Here is a 12552-nt window from a genome sequence, read left to right on the forward strand (position 1 = left end):
TTATTTACTAATTACCACACCTTTCTTAACCTTTCTCTGTCTAAAATAAATATAAATTATATTTATCATGAAGTTAAAAGCTAAACTCTATGTAGAAAGAAAGGGCTGACAGCATCAGCAGACACGCAGTTGACACGCAGCTGGTGTGAACACCCGACGTGTGTATCACACAGCCACCACGCCACGCAGCCGCCACACGCTCCTGATGTTGTATGTGTGTTCCAGGGCTTAGACTTTAGACTATAGACTTTAAACTTTATTGTCCCACAAGGGGAAATTATTTTCCACAGCACTGTACTTGTCAGACACCAATACATACAACAGCACACAGTAACACAGTAACAGTACCAACGACAGCAATACAACAGTGACAACAACAGAAAATGACGTACAGCAGTACACACTCAGTCCTGTTCAGCGACGCCTGTTGTTTAAGGTGGCTATAACTGCCGGTATCAGGCTTTTCCCAAAGCGAGCCCTATTGCACCTCAGTGTTCTGTACCAGTGGCCGGAGCGGGGCATTATGGTGAGGTGGTGATTGAGTGGGTGTGTGATGTCCTGTGCTATTGAGATTGCAATGCATGCAATGGCTTTGTTGTTGAGTTCTGTGAGGTTGGGTGTGGGGAGACCAATTATCCTGGCAGCAGTGTTGGTTATGCGTGTGAGTTTTGACCAATTAGTGACGGATAACATGTTAAAAAAGCAGGTGGAACAGCAGAATAGGATGGGATGGATAATGCTCTGGTACAACAGTAGGAGGAGATGGGGGGCAATATAAAGTACTTTCAGTTTGCGGACGACTGATGGTATTTGATGGAATGGATGACATTGATGTGTTTGTCAAACCTGAGTTTTTTGTCCAGAGTCACTCCAAGGTATTTAATGTTGTCAACTACTTCATCTGTTTGGGTATTGATGATGACAGGGTGCTGAGGTGAGGTGGGATCGATTTTCATTTCTTTTGTTTTGCTGACGTTGAGGTGAAGATGGTTGTCCCCACACCTCTGAGGGAAGTGAGCAACTGTGTTGTGATAGTCCAGGGCAGAGTTATTGTCTGTGAGTAGGGCAAGAATGGCTGTGTCGTCTGAGTATTTGAGGTAGGTGGTTTTGGGTGACGGTCTTAATGTATGCACAGAGTACAGAGTTGAAGTGTAACTCTGAGGGCATTCTGTTTATCAAGATTCAGTATAGTTGACATTCACATAATCTAAGTAAATTCTGTACAACCAATTTTATTGATTATGATTGGTATTCATTTGTATTGAGGTGCTTAAAGGTCAAAAAGATGTTATGGATTCTTACCTTTCATTTTCCTCCTCCGAAGAATCCATCACTTTTTTTGACAGTCAGAGTCAGAATCAGTTACAGCTTACACCGCCATCCACCTTTGGACCATACTGACACTGAACCATTAGATATTTATAGAGTTGGGTAGTAAATTAATAACATAATGAAACATCATATGTGTGAGATCATTCTATGCTTTGGATGTAAAATCTTAATCTGCAAAGCAACTAACTATACTGTGCGGCAGGAACAGCACTGGGACTGAAATTCAGCCCGGGACTTTTAACACTGTTTGTATATGCTAAGGATGTCACCATTGCACTGAATAAAAACAAGACCAGGCCAGGAGAGCCTAGGTGATCTGGAACACCAGTTACAACTCGTCACGCTCACAATTAAAAAGACTGATCAAATCAGATTTCAACATAAACGAGGATCAGTCCAAATTGGGAGGGGAGGCTTGTATCCTCAGTATTGAACGTAGGTTATTAGATTGGCCCAGTCTGACAGGCAGCGTGCTATAGAGGACGTAACCTGCCAAAATAAATAACAAATAAATAAATGTAAATAAATAAGTTTGGGAAATAAATAAGGGGTGAAATGCAGGGGAAATCGTGCATGAATAAATGCAAAAATAAATACATAAATAAATATATTCAAACATTTATAAAAAATAAATACACAGACAAATAAAAGGAAAATCAAACAGAAGAGTAGAAAAGTAAGGGAATTGATTCAAAGGAAAATAAATAAAGAAGCAAATTAAAACATGAATATTAATTTATTTAATATATATTATATATTTTATAATTTGATTAATAGCCACATTTATTTTTAATATTATTTTTGCTACTTTTAATGACATATTTATTTGTTTATCAAGTAATTTATTTATTTATTCATTTATTTTTGATTTTGTCAGGTTCCGTCCTCCATAGCTTTCCGCTCTGTGCTGTCTGCGGCTGTGAGGGCCAGGCAGGCTGGCTCATTCCATGGCCAAAGACCATGCACTTCCCGAACTTTCCAATTGCCAGTCTGCCCCTGCCGTGCAGGTCAAATAAATGCAGTGGAGTACAAAATACAATATTTCACCATTAAATGTAGTGGAGTAGTATATAATAAAAATTCCACATAGTAATACTGGACTTAAGATCAGTCCTTGAGGAAGATTTATGCCTATAGTCTGTAAATTATACCAGCAGCAATATTATCAGTTTATCTCTGTATTACAATGGCCAGTGTATGGAATGAGATAAGGGGTGGAAACATTGGAAACCTGTGATCATGTTTGAGACAACATATGGCCTCTCCAGGTCAACAGTAGAGTTTGCAGAGACAGGATTGCAATCCAGGGGAAATAACCAAAAAGAGTAACAGTGTTTGGTGCCATACAGGCTTCCTTGCAGACCAATTTGCATTTATAGAACTGTATCTAATTTACAAAAGCAAATACATTTTGTAAGAAATGTAATGGTACCCAAATTCAGTTTTTTCATCAACATAATAAGGACGTGTTTTTTATGAATATTCACTCACAATATAATCTAATATGCAACAAATATGTTCCCTTTAGTAGCATATAAACATATTTTTTAGGAGACAGGGTTGGGCAGATGAACCCGCAGTAATACACTAGAGCACACTTACAAACTTGCAAAAGACATGTTCACAAAAAATATTCGGCTCACAAAGATTCCAATTTCATTATGTTAATTAAAAAAAAAAAAATGGACCAAGATTTCATAGCTACGCCCCTGGCACTAAGACGCATGTCCATGCTGAAGCAGAGAAAAGTTTTACCCTGACACTGCTAACAATTAAACTAAATGTATATTGCTAAATACTGTATGTTGTCAACTAAAAACTTTTGAAATGTTATTTTATAACAGGGAACTTTAAATAGCAACCATGTATATGAAGATGAAAATACAATGTCTCCTGCATAGGGTCATACTGACATGAGATAATTATTCAAAATGTGGCTAGCAGAAAATCCGATAGATAGAAAAATCTAATATACTGTATATATATATATATACTTTATGTGGAATGAAAAACTGTACAAATAGCCTACCTGTAAGAGTCTCCTGGTAAATCAGAGCACGGAGAACTCAAAGAGCTGAACGTGTTGAGGTAGAGGGTGTGGAGTTAGGCGGAAGTAAGAAGAAAAGGACTTTGGATTACACTTTTAATCTCACTGACAAGCCTCTCCCTCATTCTGTATTATATGTAACTAGTTCACATACCAGCAGAAGGCTATATCTACACCATCCCTGTATGGAACCCCACAATATTAAATAAATAAAAACGGCATTATGACATAATTTAATGTATACATCATATACAATATGTTAATGAACCAACATTTTGTGAAATAACTGAAGAAATTCAACTCAACTGAAATGTTTTTCATCATGTAGGCCTATTTCCATAATTATTTTATTTCATTTCAAAATGTCCTTTTTCTTTGAGTCTTTTTGTATTTCTTTATGATACTTTTCCCAAAAAGACATTTCATATCAAGTTTTATTTCATGTCACTTTTCATAATGACACATTTTATTGCATAATGTCACTTTTCATAATGTATGTTGCCACCGCCCTCTCACCGTTCAGACAATCACATACACTCTGCCTCTTACGTTGGCAAGCTCAACAACTGCTACCAAACTTAGCCAGTTAGCTCCTGTTAGCTGGAGCAGCAACAATGCTGAAGTTATTCTGAATCGACAAACTGTAGGCTGTGTAGAGGTGATCTTCAAAGTTATCAATTTATTCTTTTGGTACCCTCTTCGCCTTGGTGAAAACTGTATTTCTTTGTCTCATTCTTGTTCCTAGGCTAATGGAAACCACAGTCAGTGCCAGGAGTAATAGTGAGGTCGTTGATATAGACCAGTAGAGGACTCCAAGTTTTGTAGAAGGATTCCAGGGATCCTTTCAGAGAGTCTTATCTTTTCCAATTGTAATCAATGGAAGATTTCCTATATCCAGCTGTTATGTGTTGGAGGGGATACAATAACATTTTTTTACTTTTTTTTACATACTATGCTATGACTTTTTTATGACTTTTCCGACATGCTATATTATGACTTTTTTTTCTCTTTTTTCGACATACTATACTATGACTTATTTTTTTTGACATACTATACTACTACTATACTTTTTGACAATGCTATGTCAAGGAATGAAGACACAAGCCTTTTCAAATTCACCCTGAAAGGCATTAAAACAGTGAAATGACTCTCCTGCTCTGAGAATTATTGTGTGTGATGTCAGATTATCTGTCTTAATGTATGCACAGAGTACAGAGTTGGAGTGTAACTCTCAGGGCATTCTGTTTATCAAGATTAAGTATAGTTGACATTCACATAATCTTAGTAAATTCTGTACAACCAATTTTATTGATTATGATTGGTATTCATTTCTATTGAGGTGCATAAAGGTCAAAAAGATGTTATGGATTCTTACCTTGCATTGTCCTCCTCCAAAGAACACATCACTTTTTTTTGACAGTCAGAGTCAGAATCAGTTACAGCTTACACCGCCATCCACCTTTGATCCATACTGACATTGAACCATTAGATATTTATGGAGTTGGGTAGTAAATTAATAACATAATGAAACATCATATTTGTGAGATCATTCTATGCTTTGGATGTAAAATATTAACCTGCAAAGCAACTAACTATACTGTTGGAGCAGGAATAGACTGGGATTGAAATACAGCCTGGGAATTTCAACACTAATACAGTTTTTGTGGTATAATGACAATCTTTTTCAATTGTAATCCATGGAAGATTTCCTATATCCACCTGTTATGTGTTGGAGGGTATACACTGACATTTTTTTTTTACTTTTTCGACATCCTATACTATGACTTTTTCATGTTTTTTTCTTTCTATATACTATACTATGACTTTTTCATGGCTTTTTTTGACATACTATACTATGACTTTTTTATGAATTTTTCCGACATACTATATTGTGATTTTTTTTACTTTTGTCGACATACTATACTATGACTTTTTTTTTTACATACTATACTATGACTTTTTAATAACTTTTCGACATACTATATTTTGACTTTTTTATGACGTTTTTTTGACATGCTATGCTATGCCATTTTTTCAACATACTATACTATGACTTTTTTTTTATTTTTTCAACGAAATATACTGTGACTTTTTTAGACATACTATATTATAACTTTTTTGTACTTTTTTCGACATACTATAATATGACTTTTATAACTTTTTTCAACATGCCATACTATGAAATTGTCATGTTATCACTGCCTGTAGTCTAGGGTTTCCTTTTGTTTCCTATGTTTCCCTGTCCTTTTGTCTCTTGTGTGTTTTCCCCTGGTTTGTCTAGATTGTCAGTGTGTTGAGGGGTGTGGCCTTCCTCCTCCTCCTCCTCCTCTGGGCGGGCTCGGCTGGAGCAGCTGAGAACAATCTTCCAATCATCACACCTGCAGTATATATATCCCGGTTTTCCTGCTACTCATCGCCAGATCGTTCCGTCACTCACAGTGGTATTTACCTAAATCAGGCTTCCTAGTATTTTGGCTCTCGTCTTTGCTGTTGCTCTCGTTTTGGATATTTTGGACTTATCTCGTGTTTTTGTTTGCTCTGTGCTCAGGTCTGTCACCTGCCAGCTGTGGCTGCTTCAACCTGCCTGCTCACTCCTGAACTCGGCTCCTTGATCTACCTGGAACCCTTTTTGTTAAAATAAATATTCTTTTTGTTCTACCTTTAAAACTCTCGTTTGGTGTGCTGCATTTGAGTCCACGTTTTTGGGAACTATACATAACAGAAATGAAATGAAATAGATAGCTAGATAGATAGATAGTAACTTTATTGATCCCGAGGGGAAGTGTCCAGCATCACAGTTCCATAGTGCAAACATGTTAATAAAAAGGCAGTAAAAAAGTTAGTAGTACAAAGTACAAAGTACAATAAATATACCAGATATAAAAATTCCAGCAAGTTAAGCTAAATGAAGTTAATTTAAATGAAGTTAAGCGTGATTTTAAGTAAGAGTAAAATAGTAATGACAATAGTATTGGTTGGAATTGAGGTAAGTTTTCTGGAGAGAGACATATTATTATTAGTAATAGGCCATAATTAAAAAGTAGGAAAGGAGTAGTAGATCATTCTCTCCTCTCTCTCCATGCCCCACAAGCTCCACTCAGGAAACACAGTCAGTGTCAGGAGTAATAATGAGGTCATTCATATAGACCTGTAGAAGACTCAGAGTTTTGTAGAAGGATTCCAGGTATCCTTCCAGAGAGAGTTTTAACTTTTCTAATTGTGAGCAATGGAATATTTCCTATATCCAGTTGTTATGTGTTGGAGGGGATACAGTGACATTTTTATAACTTTTTTCGACATACTATACTATGACTTGTTTTTTACGTTTTCTTGAAGTACTATACTACTTATTACTTTTTGCGATAAAATTTACCATGACATTTTTATGACATTTTTTTAATATACTATACTATGACCTTTTTTATGACTTTTTTTGACATACAATACTATGGCTTTTTTTTTAACTTTTTCTGACATACTAAACTATGACTGTTTTATGACTTTTTTCGACAAACTTTACTATGACTTTTTTTTTACGTTTTCTTTAACATACTATACTAACACTTTTTTTTTACTTTTTTCAACATATTATACTATGTCTTTTTTACGGGTTTTTTTTACATACTATACTATGACTTTTTCATGACTTTTTTTTACATACTATACTATGACTATTCTATGACTTTTTTCGACATACTATACTATAACTTTATATGATTTTTTTTCAATATAATATTCCATGAATTTTTGTTCAGTTTTTTTGACTAATTATACTATGTATTTTTTTTTACTTTTTTTTGACATACTATGATGTGGCTTTTTTTATAACTTTTTTCAACATAATATACTATGAGTTTTTTTGACATGCTATATTATGACTTGTTTATGACTTTTTTTGACAAACCATACCGTAACTTTTTTTTCAGTTTTTTCAACATATTATACTATGACTTTTTGTGACTTTTTTCGTTATGCTATAATATGGCTTTTTTCATAACTTTTTTGGACATACTACACTATGACTTTTTTCGACAAACTAAACCGTGACTTTTTTTTCCCGACATACCATAATATTACTTTTTTATGATTATATATTTTACCGTAACTTTTAATTTTTTTTAACGAAAAATGTGAAAAAAAAGTTGTGTTATAGAATTGTGAAAAAAGTTTATATAAAGTCATAGAATAGTATGTTGGAAAAACATCATAGTATATTATGTTGAAAAAAGTAAGAAAAACAAATTCATAATATGGTATGTCGGAGAAAGAAAAAAAAAAGTCATAGTATAATATGTCGAAAAAACTGAAAAAAGTCACTCTATAGAACGTTGAAAAAAGTTATAAAAAGTCATGTAGTATATCGAAAAATGTCGTAGTATAATATGTCAAAATAAGTCATAAAAATGTAATAGTATAGTATGTCGAAAAAAGTCATAAAAAAGTCATAGTATAGTATGTCGAAAAACGTAATTAAAAAATTGTATCATAGAATGTCGAAAAAAGTAAGAGATAAAAGTCATAGTATAGTATGTCGAAAAAAGTCTTAGTATAGTGTGTCTAAAAAAATCTGAAAAAGTCATAGTATTGTAGAATGAAAAAAGTTTTGAAAAGTCATAAAAAAAAGTCTTACTGTAGTATGTTGAAAAAATTCATAAAGATGTCATAATATGGTATGTCGAAAAAAAGTAAAAGCAAAAAAAAGTCATAGTATAAAAAAGTGACAAAAATTCACAGTATAGTATATCTAAAAATGTCATACAAAAGATATAGTATAGAATGTTGAAAAAAGTTTTAAAAAGTCATCGTATAGTATATCAAAAAAGTCATAGTATAGTTTTGTCGAAAAAAGTAATAATAAGTTATAGTATAGTATGTTGAAAAAAGTTTCCAAAAAATTAAAAATACTATACTATACGTTTTTTGACGTACTATCCTATGACTTTTTCTACATAATATACTACGACTTTTTTATGACTTCATGGCATTGTCAGAGGTGGAGACCTGCGCATGGAAGATTTTAGAGTGCCACAGTGGGTATGCCGCCCCCAGTAGCACTGTCTTTACCATGATAATGTGAAATCCCAGCGGCAAGGGTGGTCCCAGGGCAACCAGTCCCACATCTTGGCTGCAGGACGCATTATTACTACTACATTACACTACTGCATTAGACACTTCACACACACCCTAGTTATATATATATAAAAAAAAATGTATGACGCAGTGTATCATTATTTTTTTTGATGATATTTTTTATAGCTTACTATATTTTTTTGTTGTGGCATACTTTACTGTGACATTTTATGGCATACTATACTATCACATTTTTTACTTTTGTTTTATATATATATATATATATACTGTATATATATACAGTATATGTGTGTGTGTGTGTGCGTGCGTGCGTGCGTGCGTGTGTGTGTGTGGAAGTGAGGCAGAGACTTTGTGTTTCACCTTTCTGAAGAGTGGTGTAAGTGTACATGGAGCTGTTCCCACACAGCAGTGCAGCCAAACTGAGAACTCACCACCTACCTGTTTGAGTGGGTGGGGGAGTAGAGACAGACAGATGAATACACACACAGATAGAGGGAAAGTGTGTGTCTGTGTGTGTGTGCGTGTGTGTGTGCGTGTGTTTGTGTGTGTGTGTGTGTGTGTGGCGGGGGCGAGGATGTTTGTGGGTGGGTGTGTGTAGGCTGAAGATTACATCTTCCACACCCAGCTGTGCCTTACCGTCACTGTCTATTTGAGTCCCCATATATAAGTTATCTCACTTTTTGAGAAGAAAAGTTATTTCTTTGTTTTCCATCTAGTGAAATAGGGGTCAGCCCTTTGGTAATGACTGAGGTATGAATTAGGCACTGATTCAGTTAAATTTTCAACAGTGATGAGTCAGTCACATGGAAAATTGTAATTGGACTTTACTCACTGTATATTGCGCCTTTATCCAAAGCACTTAACAGTTCGCTTCCAGTTCATCCATTGACATTCACACACCGATGGCAGCAAACTACTAGTCATAAAGAAAATATCTTGGCTTCTGTTAGTTAGACCAAAAAAATCTATTTTAACTTTTTTGCCACATCAAAAACCTTAATTATGGTTCATATGTCTGATGTTGATGATTATACAGTTACATTTCTTCTTTTTTTTTTTTCAATCCATTCCGTCCAAAATGGCCGGCTTACTGTAGCTGTTCATGATCACATTAATGCTTAACTTTCACCATTGTTGTCTTCAGTAATTATAAGAACCAAGCTACACAAACCAAGCTTCGCATTTTGGTCACAATAACTGTCTGCTGTTTTTAGGTAATACGTTACGTAATATTCTTCTATTATATATTCATGTTTCTCGATTTTTTTGCAATACTTGTTTTTATTTTATTATGTTGACAATAAACCTGATTCTGACATATTGTTAGATATGTACAAAAAATAACAATCTATTTATAGATTTTATTTTTTCTAAGCATTACCATACTTTTAAAAGTTTGTCATTAAATTGACATAGACATGCAGTTAAAAATTGAATAATTTCCTTGTCTAACTCTAGCACCTGCTGCTTGCCTTTGAGTCCCAGAGTAATTGCCAGAAATAGAGTCACAGAGCAGATGGGGTTCAAGCATTAAAGAGCTAAAGGCACATGTAGGATCTAAGAAAGAGTGAAGGAATTACAAGGAATTAGATAAACAAACATCCATTTAAGATTGTGATCTATTGTACTTAGTTAAATTAACTGTATAGAAAACACTTCTATAGTCCGCGACGAAATCCGTTTTTTTCCCTCAAAATGTAATCCACAATGCAGTTTCGTTCTATGGGAACATCATTTTTAGGAGACCAGGCTGGTTTTGTTTTGCAATGCTGTAGATGGTGATCCTTTCATGTTTAAAAGAAAAAAAAAACATATTTGGGTATCTCATTACTGAGAGTTTAACCCTCAAAAACTCAGCTGCTTGAACAGTGGAATCTGGTGGGGAAAAGGACTTGTGAGCAGCATTCCAGTCAATATTAAGAGGTCAAGTGCATCAGTCAAGAAAATCCCAACAAACATACCACATATGTCAAACAAAGTGCACTAAAAAAAGGATACAATGGCCTCAAATAGACTAACTGTTAAAAGAATACCCCAAAATAATCATATATATATCAAGCACTCACCCCGTCTTACCTTGAATTCTTGAAGAAAACTTGAACAAAGAAACACAGACTGTTTGTGTGGTTGTGTTTAAAAGTGTTTTAAATGGTTAAGTTTTAGCGAAAACACGTGTTTGGGAAGTAGTGAGCATACGACTGGATAAATGAGACTTGGATTATAATGCCCTGAGTTGTGTGAGAGTTTGTAAATGGATGTTTTGATAGAGTTTTGCTGTAGCAGCCCCCATTTGCTTCAATTCATCTAGTGCAAGGGTCAGCAACCTTTACTATCAAAAGAGCCATTTTAGGCAAAAAACTAAAAAAGAAATCTGTCTAGGGCCGCAAAACATTTGAGCATTGTGATGAAAGTAACACAGTTTATAGTCTAAGTATATAGTATATAAGTCTAATACAGTGAGGGCCCAAGTGCAAATGTACTATGGAGTATTAGGGCCACATTGAGGGAAAAAAAATCGGAGTTTTCGAGAATAAATTCATAATATTACGAGAAAAAAGTTGTTACATTACGAGAAAAAAAGTTGTAATGTTATGAGAATAAAGTCATAATATTACGAGAAAAAAAAAATAGCACGTAAAATTACTACTTTATATTATTATGACTTTATTCTCATGATACTATAACTTTTTTTATCGTAAACCTATGACTTTATTCTCGTAATATTATGACTTTATTCTCAAAATTTCAGATTTATTTATTTTTCCTCAATGTGGCCCTAATACTCCGTCGTACCGTCGTACCATAGACCTGAAACAATGATTAATAAAAATAAAAAGTAAAGTTTACATCACAAATTGACGGTAAAAGGGGGTGAGTAATTGATATAACAATGATCACTTCACCCCCCAAAATGATCATTGATATACCAATGATCATTTTGGGGCTGAAGTATTCCTTTAACTAACCAGGAATTACAGACAAATACTTCTTAATGACATCCCATAACCTGGATCATATTAGTCACTACTGATTAATGTCATGAATTTGCTCCACAATATCATACAAACAGAGGATATTGTTCCTAGAGAGCCACCACAAGTCATTGTTGATACCCTTCTTTTTAGGAAAAAAGGGCAACAATCTCTCTAATATCTATAGCTTGAAGTGTCCCAATATTGAAAAACTCTTTGAGTGTGAGTCATTACTCTAGTGGCACAAGGTGAATTATTTTTTTTATTTAAAATCACTCATTGTATGTGTTTACATGAATCATTACATAAAATGTGTTTATAAGAATATAAAGTAAGCCAAAAAAAACATTTAATTGCAAGTAGGCAGCCTTTTTCATTTGTAAATTTAAATAGTTAAAACACAAATTGAATAGTTGCTAATACATATTGGATTATGTGTGAACCTTCATACTGGTTGGATTTATGCCTTCCTGACACCTGTACTACAAAGTTCAACATACCCAGGGTATCTTCTTGTTATCTGGTTTAACTAACCCTAACAAACGTGCTCATGCTAAGCGGTCCTACGACGTTGGATATCACTTCGGTAAACCAACCCAGGGTTTCTCTATCTGGCTGTGAGCGTGTTCACATAAAATGGCCGGTGTTTGCAGCATGTGACCAATCGCAAACATCGACAAGTCTACTGTCAGCAGAGCGGAATATTTTACAAATGAAAAGCAAACTATAATATTAGAGAAATATTAAGAAGTTAAACACATAATCCAGGTTTATAGTGACACAGTTGAAGCTGCCAAATGCAGGAAGGACAGCTGGTAAAAGATGTGTGAATGCGTAAATTAACAGATTTATTAATTAAACGGAATACTCAAAAGTCAGATATTGTCGTCTAGATGGGGCAGTGAAATATAAACAGCTTTCAAAATAGAACCGACAAATAGATTACAGTGGGTAACATTATGTCCTTTGGGGATGATGAGGCGTGTATGACTATTTGACCCTTCTTTCAGCTGCGTCCCCTACTCCGGCGGTGTGAAACGGACTTGAGAGCAAGTAAAAAAATAAATATAAAAAAATAATTCAAAGCGGTAAACACCCACAGCATACAGC

General features: G+C 34.4%; 1 long non-coding RNA gene across 1 annotated transcript; it reads left to right on the forward strand.

Annotated features, from left to right (window-relative positions):
* The first annotated feature begins 12266 nt into the window (after window positions 1–12266).
* Window positions 12267–12496, forward strand: LOC119484593. Its single transcript, XR_005206045.1, has 2 exons — window positions 12267–12316; window positions 12359–12496. It is a non-coding gene; the product is annotated as an uncharacterized LOC119484593 (long non-coding RNA).
* The last annotated feature ends 56 nt before the right edge of the window (window positions 12497–12552 follow it).

This window comes from Sebastes umbrosus, chromosome 3 (assembly GCF_015220745.1).
Source record: "Sebastes umbrosus isolate fSebUmb1 chromosome 3, fSebUmb1.pri, whole genome shotgun sequence".
NCBI lineage: Eukaryota > Metazoa > Chordata > Actinopteri > Perciformes > Sebastidae > Sebastes > Sebastes umbrosus.